This window comes from Ascaphus truei, chromosome 1, assembly GCF_040206685.1.
Source record: "Ascaphus truei isolate aAscTru1 chromosome 1, aAscTru1.hap1, whole genome shotgun sequence".
In the NCBI taxonomy this organism is placed as follows: Eukaryota; Metazoa; Chordata; class Amphibia; order Anura; family Ascaphidae; genus Ascaphus; species Ascaphus truei.
The window spans coordinates 102,870,432-102,887,062 of NC_134483.1; the positions used below are offsets into that span (position 1 = coordinate 102,870,432).

General features: G+C 41.1%; 1 long non-coding RNA gene across 3 annotated transcripts in view; it reads left to right on the forward strand.

Annotated features, from left to right (window-relative positions):
* Positions 1–16,631, forward strand: part of LOC142490482 (uncharacterized) — an 86,250-nt gene that overhangs the window by 52,955 nt on the left and 16,664 nt on the right. The window lies entirely within an intron of this gene.

Below are 16,631 nucleotides of genomic sequence, written 5' to 3' on the forward strand. Positions count from 1 at the left end.
ATGCCCCTGCCATGTTGAGTACCACAGGGTTCTATCCTATCTCCTATGTTGTATGCAGTGTACCTGCTGCCACTACGTGACATAATCAGACAGCATGGCCTGGGTTGCAACAGCTATGAAGATAACACTCAACTCTACTTGTCCTTTAGACCAGACACTAAGGACCAATTAACAGCCTTCACTACATGTTTATCTATGTTCCTAGAGGGGACGAGTGCCAGTTGCTTGAGTTTGAATTCTAAGACAGAAGTGCTCATGGTGGATGCTCACCATTGGAAGACAACAAGACTGCAACTAGATCAACACAATGGCCTTAAGCTTGGGGAATCCAAGCTGCTAAACTATGTCCATGTGTTGAATCTTGGTGTTGTCCTTGACTGTGACTTGACCATTAAGCATCAGGTGTCAGCCGTGATCAAAACTTCATTCTTCCACCTAAAGAACATAGCCAGGATTAAGCACTTGATTCCCCAAAGGATCTTACAATGGTTGTCCATACCTTTGTGTCCTCATGCCTAGACTAGTGCAATGCACTCTACCTGGGCCTTCCTAAAAAAGAACTGCGCCACCTGCAGCTGATGCAGAATGCTGCAGCCAGGTAAACTAACCAGACTAGTTCTTGCCACATGACACCTGTTCTCCGTTCTCTGCACTGGCTGCCTGTAAAATGACAAATTTATTTCAATATTGGCTAGTTGCCATTCAAAGCATTACATGACCTTTGGGTCCCGAGCTTTTAGCCATGCTGCTCACAGTCTTTGGAACAGTCTGCCTCACAAAGTTCAAGAGGCCCCCTCTTTGGAAATCTATAAAAACAGGCTCAAGACCTATCTGTTTACCCAGGCATCTAATTAATTATGTAAACAAGAGGGGAAACACCCACTTAGCTCAAAAGTATGTGTGTGGGTGCACTAGGAGTTGGTGATTGGAGAGGAAAAACAAGGGTAACCAGAGCCAGACGGTTACTCCAAAGAGGGAGAGTAGGCTGTGGTAGAGAAGCCCTCGATAACATGCACTTGCTAGTTGGCGATAGAATAAGGGCTATGAGCCAAAGACTGAATATAATTTGTGTGCGGACCTCGTTGTTCATATTGAAGGTGTCTTCCTTCATGGGAAGGTGCCTTATGGCAGAAGACTGCTAAGTCAATATGACCCTATATCTTTGAAATTAAAGAAACATGAAATACTGTACATCCACGAGCAGACAAAATGTTTACAAATTAATGTGTGATAAAGGATATATTTTAGATGCCGTATTGCGAGTAATGGTTTAATTAAGCATTGCATTAAGTAGTACTTTATTTTTCTGCTAAAAAATAAAAACATTATCATTAATATAATGAGAACTTGCTTTGTCAGACTATAAAAATAGAAAATCATATAGATTTAGAGAAATAAATATGGGCCATTATTGTTCATTACTATGCATAATATAGGAGGAAGACACATTCTCTTTATCATTTTTTTTGCAGAATATAATAGTTTGATCAACGTTATACATTTTTTTACACATACTGTATTAAATTAAAAATATGATAATTTCTTGAAAAAAAGAATCAATACATTTACAGAATCCAGTTTAAAACATAATATGCAACACATGCCACCTCTTAATGTGTAACATTTTGTATATTTATTAGAGAAAACCACTAAATCTGATATAAAAGTATAACCAAAAAAACTTTATGGAAAGGCTACAAGTTTTACCTCTTGTGTCTATACCAGTGATTTTCAACCCTATAATTATATTGTGAACCCTCAAACCTCTCTCCTCTTCCCCACTCTGTCCCTCACTCCACCAACTCTCCATCCCTCACACCCGTCTCTCTTCTCCCTCTCTATCACTCTCCCCTCTATCTTCTATACCTTTCCCCTCTCTCTTGCTCATTCACTATCTCCCTCCCTCTCTCACACAATGCCCCATCTCTCTCCCCATCCCTCTCACTCAATGCCCCCTGCTCTCACTCAATCCCTCATGGTCTGACTCAATGACCCCTGCTAACACCCCCCCCCCCTTCCCAAGAATCTCACCTTGTGGTGAGGAGGCCTCCGGTGCTGCGATGGTCCTGCGGGAAGAAGTTGGACCCAACTAGTCCCATGTTGGCCACAGAACCCATTAGTGATGCTCCTGGAACCCTAGTTGAAAATCACTGGTCTATACTAACATGTTCAATAAAATGCACATTGGGGGCTCTCTACCAAACTCCTGGACAGTGCATTTAATGCAAATTAAATATTTATTATTTTTGTGCTTCTATCTGCCCCATATGTAAGAGTGAAAAAGGTGGGTATAAGCGGCACACCACTGCTAATAATAAAAATTAAGGAGTATTACCTTTTGGTGCTCACCTTCTGCTGGTCCCGGCGTTTCAATGCTGGATCCAAGAATGTGATGTGATGTGGTGTCTGGTCTGAGGAAGGGACAGTTGGTCCTGAAACGTCACTGTGCTCACTGGACCTGATGTATTGAATACAAAGAGAAGTTGTTTGGACTCTATCCTAGTCTTTTGTGCGCTTCTTCTAATCTACCTTTTATACCATATGTAAGACACTCGTCCGAGAGCTGGGAAAAAGGACGATAAATTATGGTACGAGATATACAAATATATAAATCATATAACTATACACGATCTAACTCCTCCAAAGTTTCCCCCATTCATTTGCATAACTATCTGAAATGCTTAGGAATGTAAGTGGAGTAAAACATGTAGATATGTTAATAACCCTAACAAATGTATGCTGAAAATAGCTCTCTGCCAAAAGTACAGTTTTTGAATTTGATATAATGTCCTCTTTGTGTATGCAAATTAGGTGACCAGTATCCCTAAATATTCCTACATTGTATGCAGAGTAACAAACCGTGTATAAACAATTAGGAGGTGTATGCCCTAAAGTGTTGTTGCTAAAATTCAAGCACAAAACAGTGTCAAATTGCATCAGATTAATTAAAAGAACAAACACTACTGCTTGCAATGGGATTTTCCTTTAATAAATGAGGTGCAGTTGATTTGGCCTGGGGTTGTCCCAGTATTGCCGCTGTGTGATATATACAACCCCATAGTTTTAACTTTCATCAAATCTACCTAAGTGTCACAGCACATTGAGATGAATCTACCACAGTTTCTGCATAAGACTTCCCTTCCAGTGGAATATATTCACATCTTATTTCAACACCAGCATTTTAAAACAAAAACTTTACAGTTTATCCTGAAAAGACCCCACTGGGAGTGTAAATGCAGCAGTGGTACTTCAGATAGGAGTGAAGTTTTACTTGGTGTAACAATGATTCTGTCAAAGTGTATGCCTGTCCATCTTTTATTTGTGAATTTGAGGCAAATTGAGCAACAACCTCATCTATTTAGATGAAAAAAAGGCCACGGCACCAGAATCCCTTGGACATTCTGCCACTGGGACCAAACGTAGCTTGTATACAGTAGTGATTGTATTGGTGTGTAACCCCTTTTCCCCCACCCTAAGGGAGATTCAGTTCTGGTTACCAGTGTAGTGCTGCTCACCTGTTAGGCTTACAGGATACTGAGTGTCCACCGGTGTTAGTTGGGGATAGACAGGACTGGCTTTTGGATCTGCAGCATTTATGTTTGGTGCAGCGCCTCCATTCCAACAGGGCCTATCATAGATAGGTGCAGTCTCTGCAGAAAAACCTCTTTCCCTCCCACTGAAAGACTGCAGCCTCAGGCAGGAGTAAAACCTAACTTGGGTCTTTATACTGTACAGCATACATCAGCACACTGTCATCATCAGCACAATCTCTTCTTCTGTGGTCCCTGGAGCCAACCCCTGAAGCTTGAGGCCTCAACAGTCTCTCCTTGACTCCCATACTCTCTGGTGGAGTATGGGGTAGAAGCATCCACTCACCTGCGGGAGGGAAGGTCTGAAATCAGGTCCCTGGTCCAGGATAGAATAACACAACTCCTCCCCCAGAGGGGGGAGGAAGAGAGAACACACCTCTATCACTGAGGGGTGAGAGAGGTAGAGAACACTAAATTTGGAGCTACAGACCCTTTTTGTTACATGGGGAGGGTCCCAGGTCAAAGCCCAGATGTAGGCAGTACCTAGGCCTTAGGCACATAACCCTGTCACTCTAGGGAGCTGTTTACTGCAGCAGGGCATAGATTAAGTGTCTATGGCTCCCTGAGAACTGTGGTCGCCATTAACCTTACAAACCGGTGAAAAAGCCATGATATTTATGAACTGTCATGAGGGCCATTAGAGTGCCAGTCGTTGTAATGTTCAGTGAACAACATACTGTAACAAGAGTAAGTACAAAATCACATTTTAGTTAAGCCTAATCAGCTCATAAACTAAATACAGTAGTAGATAAAAAAAAATTGTGTGGGCAGAGCACGCGCATTTTAAGTGAAAATTCTTTGTCTTTTGTCACTGTTTTGTCACAGAAATTGTATTTGTGTTGGTGATTTTTTAAATTAAAAATCAAAACACAATTTCAGTGACAAAACGCAAAGAAGTTTGACTAATAACGTGCATGCTTGGCACACATCCCATTTGAGCTATTTGTACTTCTACTGTATATATCTGTGTGTCTCTCTGTGTGTGTGTCCGTGAGTGCATCTCTGTGTCTGTGTGTCTGTGTGTGTGTGTGTGTGTGTTTGTGTGTGTCTCTGTGTACAGTATTGTGTGTGTGTCTGCATTTTCAAAAGTGGGGGGGAGCAAGTGTTGCATCTGCGCATGTGCACTGTGCCGGTTTAACAAAGGAATCATTTGGCTGCATCTTTTGACCAAAACATAATTCAAGCCTGACAACCTCATCAAGGTAGACTCTTTAGCAGGTACCTACACTGAATATATGTAATTTCTTATTGTCCTGTGGACTAAAGTTTGTGAAGTATGTGAAACTGCCCTGAAAGGGTTAAAATAATGAAGCATATGCTTTAGTGATTTAGTGCAATTAAAAGCTGGCCAAAGTCAGTATCGAGTTCCCTTATTATAAAGGTAAACTGTGAGTGCACAAATACCCTAGTGTGAAATATTCATACTTACATACAGTATAACTCTTCTTTCTGTCAGCCATAAACACTCACCTGCGCTTCAGTGGGGGGGGGGGGGGGTGATGTGTAGACTGACAAAGAAGTGTATAATACCTTTATGCTAATTGGAGAATTGGTAATGAGCTCTATCATGAAGGGAGGAGCCATACACCTGCAAGGAACTGTTTAGTATAACAGAAACCAGGTGAGCTAAAACCTATGAAGGAATGTAAGAGTAACACTATAATTAGATGTCCTTATGGAATATGCAGCATGAAAACGAATTGGCCTAACATTTATGGAAAATAAATACTGGATATATTACGTGGGCTTCTCCCTGTGTGAAGTATGCAGCGGGTAAAAGGAATGGCCTTACAGTACATTTATGGAAAACAAAGAACAATTCCTGCGCTCCTACCAATTGGGCTACAATATACTAGTGACATTTTAGCTAAGAATGTTCAGCTCACAAAATAAATAAGTAGTATATAAATAACTGTCTCTTTAAATTCATAAAAGGACCAGTAATGTAAAAATAAAAACAAAACATATTAAATTTACAATGCCTGTATATGGTGTGCATGGTCTGGGAGCAAAAAGCAACACACACAAATATATGGGGGCATATGTATCAAGGTATAAGTGGACCAATTGTGGGGGGGAAATAACTGCACAGTATGCATTAAAGAAAAAAGTTGAAATCAATAGGATTTTTTTTATTTGATACATCTTGTGCCGTTTTTTGGCCCCAGAATTGCTCCACTTTTGCCTTGATACATAGACCCCATGGTGACTCCATCACAAAAAGTATTTCTGTAAATTACGGGTCTCCCTGATGTGACAACATTCGGGAAATCCAAATCTATGCATCTGTATCCGTACCAGTGCTTCCTTTCATTTCTTGAGTTTCAAATCCTGTTATAAATTAATTCAAATCGGACATCATATTTAATATTGTGCCAAATTCAGCGTTGAAATTTTAAAATACATTCTCCATCAGCGGACTCCTGGACTATGTTGTGATGCACATTTACAACCATGTTACTCGGATATAATGACAATTATTACATAAATTAAGTTGGAAAAGATTGATAATATTCAATGTAAGCACTGGAATATCACAAGAAAATTATTTGTCATTTCTGCTGACTGACAGCCAGTAAGGGATAATGATTCTGTTTTGTTTAGAATGCCTTATTTAATGTATCCCGTCTGTGGATTCCAATTCATGAGCTTTACTTCGTTGGACAGAGGCCCATGGTGCTAATGGATTTGAACATCCCCGAGGGAAGTGTGGGTTGACTATTAAAGATTTGTAACTATTTATTTTCTGGAAAGTTGTTAAAATGTCATATTAATCTTCAGCTTTAACATGAGATTTCACATAAAAGCATACCAATGTATAACAGCTGATCCATGGATGCCGTCAGATAAATAGAAACGTTTTATAATTTTCATTTGAATATCTTTCACAGATCAGTTTTTCAGAACTGTTTTGCTGTGATTCCCAAGAATGTCAGTGAAATATGATACAAATGTAAATCCCACATTAGTTCTTTTCCCAGTTGCGCTATCATTTTAGCAACAACATTGTCATCCAATGATCATGATAATCTGCAAAATAGTCTTTTCATATTATGCGCTTTAATGTCTCTACGTTTCTTAATATGAAAATATAAACATTTGGTGTCACTGTACTAGCATTAGTATTTTTTGTATTATCAGAATGCATGCGATGTCTATCAACTATAGATAAAGACTTAGTAGAATTAGCATTTTTGCCTCTGTGGTTCTCACAGATAAGATGACAGCATAGAGAAATACTATTTGTCTTTTGGTAACTCTTTCTACAACACTTACTACACAGATTAAAAAGAAGACTATGTAAGAAATGCTTAAAACCAGAGACAGAACATAAAACACAGACAGGGCTCAGTTTTAGCACATCCAGTGAAACTCATACACGGTACAGTGCCTAAATATATATGTATAAATATCTAATAAGTAAAATGGTCTTTTAGTTTGACATTTTTGGCCAAAATTGTTGTAAGCCCCTGAGCCAACGGCACGGCAGACCACATTTCAGGGGTCCCTAACGCTAATATAAATTCTTAATAACCTGTGTAATAACAGGAAGAATGATTTATAGTAAATCTGTCAATATTAGTTGCAAAGTTCTAAGTCTGATTGAAGCTTTTATTAACCTGTACATTACCAGGAAAAGCACTCTGTATTAGAGTTGTCACAACCATCCTGCAAGCAAGCAAGTTCCCCTGAGTGGAAGATACTATGCAGTGAGCCCTTAACCATTTAAATGTGGGCGGGGGTGAGCTTCAATTAGGTAGGAGGTTGCCACCCTCCAAACAGCCAAGACTAGCTGAACAAGAATTGTAAAACATACTGGACACCTAACAAGCTCCTATTGAACCCCCAAAATAACCACAACATATATATAAGCATATGAGTGTCACAGAGGAGTGCTACTGAGCATGGCAATATATATTTAAAACCAGAGACAGAACATAAAACACAGACAGGGCTCAGTTTTAGCACATCCAGTGAAACTCATACACGGTACAGTGCCTAAATATATATGTATAAATATCTAATAAGTAAAATGGTCTTTTAGTTTGACATTTTTGGCCAAAATTGTTGTAAGCCCCTGAGCCAACGGCACGGCAGACCACATTTCAGGGGTCCCTAACGCTAATATAAATTCTTAATAACCTGTGTAATAACAGGAAGAATGATTTATAGTAAATCTGTCAATATTAGTTGCAAAGTTCTAAGTCTGATTGACCCTAACGCTAATATAAATTCTTAATAACCTGTGTAATAACAGGAAGAATGACTTAGTACTTAAAAAGGATTCACATGAACCCACAATTCCACAATGACAAGGCACGAATGAGGATCCCTGCCGATCCCTGACGTCATCACGCATCGAGGAGCGGACGTGACGACGGGTGCTCGGTCGATTGCGGTGGTTTTACCCTGACTTTGCATGAAAGCTGGTCCCTGTTTCAACCACAAGTAAGCTAATAACATCTAGCTATTTCCCAGGACTTTTTCCATTACTAGATCTATGGGCTTTTGTTGCAGGGATCCTCATTAGTGCCTTGTCATTGTGGAATTGTGGGTTCAGTGAATCCTTTTTATGTACTTTCTTATTATGTAGTTTTATTTTAATTGGTATAAAGACAATTATTTTTACTAACTGTGTTTTTCCTTTTTGCGCTTTCTTTTTGTTTGCATGTCACATTAAAGGCCCTTCTATTTTACATTGTGTGTGTATTCATGGTTTGGGTCCTGTGTGGGGCTCCTCCCACTACGTTGGGATCCCTTTCAGGTGGAGGCGCTGCACCAAGGTTGTAAGTATATCACCCCAGGCTCCCCGTGGCGGTGGATTCGGCTCCTGTGAGCCAACAGGTAAAAGGGCAGCACCAGTAGCCATTTTGTTTAAGGGGAAACAGGACTACAGTTATTTATATTTTAAGAACATGTTTTTATTTAATAAGCAGTTTATTCCTAAAACTAATCATAATCACATTAGTTAGCTTTGATTATTCTTGTTATAAACATAACATAATTGAACGTTGGAGACTAAAATAGAATTCCAACTGCAGGAATCTAAACATTATATAGAGTTGTCTCTTCAGTGGAAACCACATGATTAGAAGGGGTTACTGGTCACTGCCCTGTAGTATAACCTGTAGAATTCTTTAAGGCAGCAATCCCCTTATTATAATATTTTGTATTATGGGGTCATACTGCAACAACCTCAAAAGGAGGTTAAGGCTGTATATAGATGAAGGGGTAAATGCCCACAAGTGTATACTGTACATTCAACAGTGAACAGGTTATTAAAGAACACAAGATGAAAAGATTGCATTGTACATTGGGGTAATAGGAAGGATTTACCAGAACATTCTAGAATCCTCTAGAATGACTATATTACAAAGGTATATCAAAGAGAGCCTAGGGCAGTGCCAGGTGTTTATAAATACTATTCTTATCTGTTATTAAGATGTCTACAATAATGATTTATTGTTAATCTACAAACAGAGAATCTTTTTCTATTATAAGGCAGAAGAACACCCTCTTTTTAGTGATCATCTAGATAAACAACGTCACAGAACCTCAACATTAATCTTGAAAGATTGAGACAATTGGGCGATTTAAATGGCTGCCAGACTGGCAGCAAATAGCAACAGGGAATATTAGACGTGGCATGAATTTTCAAGGTGAGAATCTCTGCAACAAGTGTGATTCTTCTCAGTAGGATTTCACAGTCCAGATTATGAAGTAAAACATGCACGGAAAAAACTTTGCATTAGAGGGGACTAAACAGAATCGAAGTACAATTATTCGAAAATTGTTTCCTGAATCTTAATAGCTTTTTTTAATAAGTGGAACAAAAACAAAATTCAAACAATGATACAACGATAAAAATATATTTGATAGATAATCATTAACTTCAGAAAAAACAGCCTTGTGTGTAGTCTGTGTTGATTCGTAGTGTCTTGCTCCACTAGTGATGCCTGCAACATGTAGGCAGTTTACAAACGCACAATAAAAAAATCTCTCCCTACGCCTCCTTTTCTTTCTCGCTCCCTCGACTCCAGCACCAAAACCGTCGCTAAATTCAGGAACTGACTTGTGACCCGTGATCCTGCCCAAACTTAATATGTAGATGTATGCCAACCTCCTGGACAACATCAACTGAAAGTAATAGCTTTCTCATTAATGAGAAATAAGACTTTTTATGATGTGGCATTATCAATCGGAATAGGAAGTGTTTAATTGTCTGATTTATTTTCAGGCCATTATTTATGAACTAGATGTAAAGCTAAATCTACTGTATGTAAACGAGTAATAGGCAATTCTTTATAACTGTTTGCATTGGTCTACATTACTTTTAATAACAAGTGCAAAAGTATTACCCAACACAGGTGGAGGTGAAATTCTAATAATTTTTTACTTCTAATTCCTAATGCTGGAATTTTTCATTTAGAGGGGGCCATGTATTAAAACAGGGGTGGAACTACTTACCGGTGGGGTCCATGTAGGAGAAAGAAGCTCCCCCCTCTCTTCTCCTTCCCCCGGGGACCAAATCATGCAGCGGGGCATACGTTGCCTTACCCAGCGGCGGCGGGAGCCCACCCAGGTGGTGATTGCGGATGTTTTACAGAGAGAAAGGGCTATTGCACTATTTCATCCCCGCCCCCCAAGTACCCTTTTATACTTTTTGTACCTCCCTAATCACCCACCCCATTCCCTTTTTACTTTCTGTACCCAATAAGCAAATACAAATATTGTTTAAAAAAATTAATGCAAGTATGTTTTGTAGTGGATGAGCTTAGCATAACAAATGGAATTAGCCAAACTTTGTGCAGTTTTAATAATAGGATTAGGGGTAAATAGTTTACTTTAAATATTCACTAAAGCTGCTTTGCAATATAGTGAGATGAATTGTAAAATGGGTAATGATGCATCAGATTGAATTTAAATGAATATAAGTTATTACATTGATATCTGTGTGTTGATTGTTACTGCACTTGCCACTTTACAATGTGTCTCAGATGCTCTTCAACTCAACCAGCACCACATGTATTCTGTACCCCATTCACTCCCATCTCTTTAAACATCTCACTACTAAGTACCAGGGAGTCTGTCGTGCGCTTCGGTGGATTACACAGGTCTAGAAGGTTATCAGACACTGGAGTAGGTATGAGGGAGCTAAGCAGGGCCACAGAATTGACCGGTGCAGGAGGAAAATAGTGTTACATCACCTGCTCCTCCGGTCTGGGACCCACTCTCCTCACCTACTCCTGCGTGCCGCCGTCAGGAACGTTCAGGGAAATGGAAGAAGTTCGGCGCAACTGCGCATGTCTGAAATGAAGCTCCCGGATGTATCTTCAAAAAACTTTATTGTGCACACACAAGGGCTGCACCAACGTCTCCCCCTCAACGCGTTTCACCCTTACGCAGAGGGCTTCGTCTCGGAGTACTCTCGGAGTACTCTCGTCTCTCACTACTACCCTGGTCCCCATCCCCACTCATACCTTTAACCTCTTTCTTTGCTTTGGCACCATGGCATCTCTTTTTTAGAATGCTATTGTTTGAACTATTCTCAATAATAAAACCCTTGTCCATATCTCCCCTTCTAACTATCGCCCTGTCTCTCTTTTGCCTCTTGCCTTTAAACTTCTGGAACTCCTTGTTTTGCATACTTAATTTTCTCAAGTCCCATAACTTACTTGCCCAATTGTGCTTTGACATAGCATACTTTACTAATACCACATTCACCAAAGTAGCTAGAGACCTTAATGTAGACAAATCTCAAGGACAGCACGCCAATTCAATTTTTCTAGAACTCTACTCCTTCTGATATTGTCGGCCACCCTCTTCTCTTTGCACAATCTTTAATCTCTTGATATCTTTGACAGTGCTCTCTCCTGGTTTTCCTCCTACCTTGCTTAACTCATTAGAATCATCAGTTAATCCCTGTGAATAAGAATCACCTCTTCCATGAATATATTTGTTCATTTCTGGTATGTTAGGTGTTAGTATAATTGACCCTTAATTGTGTTGTCTACTAATTGGCTAGCCCGTACTAGGCAGATTTATTGAGGGTAGGTCATGTGACTGTTTAGATGTATAAGTTTCAAAGAAGTCCTGGGAAGCATAGTAGTGTAGCATAACATCTAAAAAGTTCACATCGTAAAGTGAGAATTTTTAAGTGAATACGTAGTTAGACAGTAGCTGGACTACTGGAAACTGGATTCTTCAGCAACTTAATCTACACAAGGATATTATTAGTCAACCTACTGTACGGTGACAGTTCCCCACACTGATTGCAGGACTGTTAGCTTGCACCATTAAAACCCCCCACACACTTTTGTTTACTGCAGTCTCTCCCAACACTTGTCTGCACACACTCATTACATCATCCACTCCCATCCACCAATTACCTCTGAAACCCCTTAACACTCCCAAATGTGGCACACTTTCGGCAGCAGCCAAAAGGCACACATCTGCTGTTTGTATATTGCACATGCCAACTGGAAACACCACAGCTTCATGCTAAGTCATGACCTCAAACACCATCAGCTTTACACCAGCTTTACTCTGCTCCCCCTATTTACCTCCACTCAGTCATTTGCACTTTATTCGTCCACCTGTAGCCTCTACATTTTCACCCCTAAACCCTCCGTCTTATTTTCATATTTCCTACTGTCATCTCACTCACTCTGCAGCCATCAACTCCATCTGCTTCTCACATCACATCCCCATCACCCCCCGAAAAAACAGCAACTGCCTGTCCTATTCTCTCTTCCTTTCCTTTCTATTACTCCTACTATGTGGCAACATGTCCCCTAATCCTAGCCTTATCCACCTACCAATCCTTTCATGCCCCACACCCAACCGCCAAGTCTCCTTCTTACCACGCACTGCCTCACGTCAAGAACAGGGAAAAGACAAGGTGGAGGAGTTGGCATACTACTTTCCCCTCACTGCACATATCATGTCATAGCTTCCTTTCACCTCCCTCTCCTCATCCTTCGCAGTCCACACTGTTCACACCCCCCCCTTCCCTCCATATTGCTGTCATCTATCTTCCCCCTTGAACTACATCTCAATCCCTTGATAACTTTGCTTCCTGACTCCCTCACTCCTCTCTTCTGACACACCGACTTTAACATACCTACATACCAATCCCAGTGCTACTTCAGCTGCCCATATAATCTCTTTAACCTCCTCTATGGTCTCTCGCAGTGGACCACCTCTCTTACTCACTGAAATGGATATTCCCTTGACCTGATTTTCTCCCACTTTTGCCCTGTCTCTAACTCCTCAAACACTCTGTCACTCTCTCTCTCTGATCATCACCTCCTAACATTTAGCCTTGCTCTACCCTCTGCACCCTCCCCATCACCTACTTCCAAATGCACATAGACAGAGAGGCTAGAGCATGTATGTTTCTCTAACTACTACCAAATCTCTTTTCTCCCTTTAGCCTCCAAGCTTCTTGAGCAGCTGTTATACAACTACTTGGCTCGTTTTCTGTCCTCCAATGCCCTGCTTGAGTCTGCAATCTGGTTTTTGCACTCTACACTCCACCAAAACAGCACTAACAAAAGTGGCCAATGACCTACTCACAGCTAGGTCTAAGGGTCACTTCTCCATACTAATTCTCCTTGATCTCTCTGCTGTTTTCAACACTATTGATCACCCCTTCTCCTGCACACACTACACTCCATTGGCCTCTTTTATGTCCATTGGCCTCTCCTGGTTCAAATTCTACCTACAGTATGTACAGTAACCGCTCTTTAAGTGTTTAGTTTTCTGGCATCTCCTCATCTTCACTTCTTCTTTCTGTTGGCGTTCCACAAGGCTCTGTCCTTGGCTCTCTGTTCTTCTCACTCTATACTTATTCTCTTGGTGAACTAATACAGTTTTTTGGCTTTCAGTATCATCTCTGTGATGCTGACACCCAAATCTACCTCTCCTCCCCTGACCTGTCACCCTCTCTCTTGTCCCGTGTCACGAACTGTCTATCGGCAATCTCCTCCTGAATGTTCCATTGTTATCTGAAGCTTAACATGTCCCAAACAGAATAATAATTTTTCCCCTTCCATTGTCACCCCTACACTCAAACTCTCCCTCACTGTCAATAATTCCAGAATCTCATCAACATACCAACTCTGCTGCCTATGGGTCATCCTCAACTCCACTCTCTCCTTCATTCCTCACATTCAAGCTCTCACTAAGTAAAGTCCTGCCACCTTTACCCCCAAAATATTGCTAGGACACATCCTTTTCTCACTCACGATGCAAAAAATTGCTAAATTATTCACCTATCCTTTTCCACCTTCACTACTGCAACCTTCTCCTAGCTAGTATTCTCATCATCCGCCTGTTCAAACTTCAATCTTTCCAAAATGCAGCTGCCAGACTCATCAACCTCACTCATCACTCCACTATGAAAATCCATACACTCACTTCACATATCCTCTAGAATTAAATGTAATACCCTAGTTCTGATATTCAAAGCTCTCAGCGATGCTGCCCCCCTATACATCTCAGCCCTCATCCCTACATATACCTAAACACCTCCTCTGTTCTGCCCATGACATCCGCCTCTCCACCTGCCTTATTATTTCCTCTCACTCCCTCCTACAAGACATCTCCCATGCTGCCCCCTCTCTCTGAAATTTCCTACCATGCACCATCAGACTCTCTCCCAGCTTCACCACATTCAAAAACTCTCTAAAGATTCACCTTTTCAAGGAAGCTTATCTGGCATACTCCTAACATCCACCCACCAACCCTATTGCTACTAGCTGTGTGGCTTGACCAAACTCCATGCTTTCTAACACCCCCTAACAGGCACACCCCAAAACCTTAATAGATCCAGCAGTGTGCCTAGACCATACTCTAGCCTGAGGCATACTCCTCCTCCCCTACAATGAGCAGCTACTTTACCTTTTGTTTAAACATTGCCCCTTATTCACTCTAGATTGCAAGCTTTCATGAGCAGGGCCCTCAATACCTTCTGTATCTGTTGTGCTTGTCTGTTCTTACTTGTATGTCATTCGATTTATTTAATTGATGTTACTCTGTACCCCCTTCTGGCGCTGAGGCAATGATGTAGAAGGATTTGCTTGAAACTTCTTCTGTTGGACTAGAACCTCAGGAAAAAAGGAGAAAAAGAAAAAAAGAAAAAACATGCAGGAAGCCTGCAATAGTGTATTACCCAAGGGATAACAATAGAATTATTATAAGGAGCAATTTATTATAAAATATAATATTAAAAGTAACCATGGATATGCATGGTTAAACAAACATGATTAAAATGCATTGAATTTAAATGAATTAAATGAATCGGTGCATGAGCACTGGATGGTGGTAAGGATACAGTAAGTGCCTAAGCACTACCCAAACTTTGAACTTGAAGCTTGGTCCAAGATAACTTCGTTTGCTCCGCCTGGTTAAAATTGAAAACCTACTCACCAGATGTGAATAGGTAATAAGCACTGATTTTAATGGTCTTTGCCGTCGGGATCGCCTCTAGCCTGGTGGTGTATTGTCTGCTACTGCCGGGGATCAGGTAATGTGCTCCAACATGAATCTCTTCCTGGAAACACTCGATCGGCTCGCGCAATGAAACCTTCCAACGCGTTTCGATGAAGAAAGACACTACTTTTATTATTATATTTTATAATAAATTGCTCCTTATAATAACTCTATTGTTATCCCTGGGGTAATACACTATTGCAGGCTTCCTGCATGTTTTTTCTTTTTTTCCTGAGGTTCTAGTCCAACAGAAGAAGTTTCAAGCAAATCCTTCTACATCATTGCCTCAGCGCCAGAAGAGATTGCCTTGCTCCACGAATCCAATTCTGGGTGAAAGATACCAGAACAATCTCAACAGGCAGCTCCAGGACTACCACTTGGACAATTGTATCAAAGGTCATCTTTATTTTTGTTGTTTGCATAAGCGCTGATTGTACACCTATCTTTTCACCTACTCTGTACCCCCACTGTACTGTGCTGCAGAATTTGTTAGTGCTTTACAAACAAAGGATAATAACAATAATAATAACGCCTCTCTCACTGATTATTAAGTATCTTTTTTGCAAACTCCTCTACCTCTATCGATCGCTCTGTTGGTGTAACTGAAAACTCTGTCTTGAGTCACTTGCTCTTCTCTCTATATACTGTTCTCTCTCTGATGTTGACATCGTTAACTCCAGAGGCTTCAGCTATCATCTGTGTGATAAAATCACAGCTATATTTATCTGCACCTGACCATACATCAGAAGTCCAGTTTCAAATCACAGGTTGCCTATCAGCAATCTGTGCCAGGCTAAACCTCTGTAGTGGTAAAGTTAATATGACTGTAACCTCTTCCCCCCCTCCCTAAGGGAGATCTGTAGTTACATGGTATGGTCGTGGTGCTGGGTAGCTCACCTGTGGTCTTCCACGAGGCCTGAGTCTCCGCAGAGGGTAGTGGGAGAAGCAACAGGACAGGCTTTTGGGTTCATTGGTACAGCGCTATCATCCTGCAGGGATCTGCCAGAGGCAGAGTGTAGTCCCTACAGGAACCCTTTCCAGTAATTCCCACTCAGGCAAGGAACAGTTCACCATTTATTGCCAGGCCAGACCTGATTCCTTCCCTCTCTTGCAAGAGAGGTACTTTACACACACACAGCAGACATGGAACACTTCCCTCGTATCTTGCTTGGTCATTGTCCCTGACCAGGCCACCCCCAAGGGCTTGAGGCCCCTGGGGCAAGTCGCAGCCCCCTTACCCCCTTGATGGGGCAATGCAGAACACTGCCCTCCTCCCTAAGGAGCACACTACATACTGGAACTCCACACTAAATTTAGGTAGGAAGCATTTTTTATACCTGGGGAGGGGTTAATAACCCTGCCCCAAACCTGGGCAGATTTAGATGATTGACAAGCATCACACCCTACTACATGTGACCCAGTTAACACCCCCCAGGCATGATTCTCCCAACTGCCATTAGGCCTGCACCTGGAAATGGCAACAAATTAACCAGTGGCCTAAGGGTCTCACATGCAACAAATTAACCAGTGGCCTAAGGGTCCCAC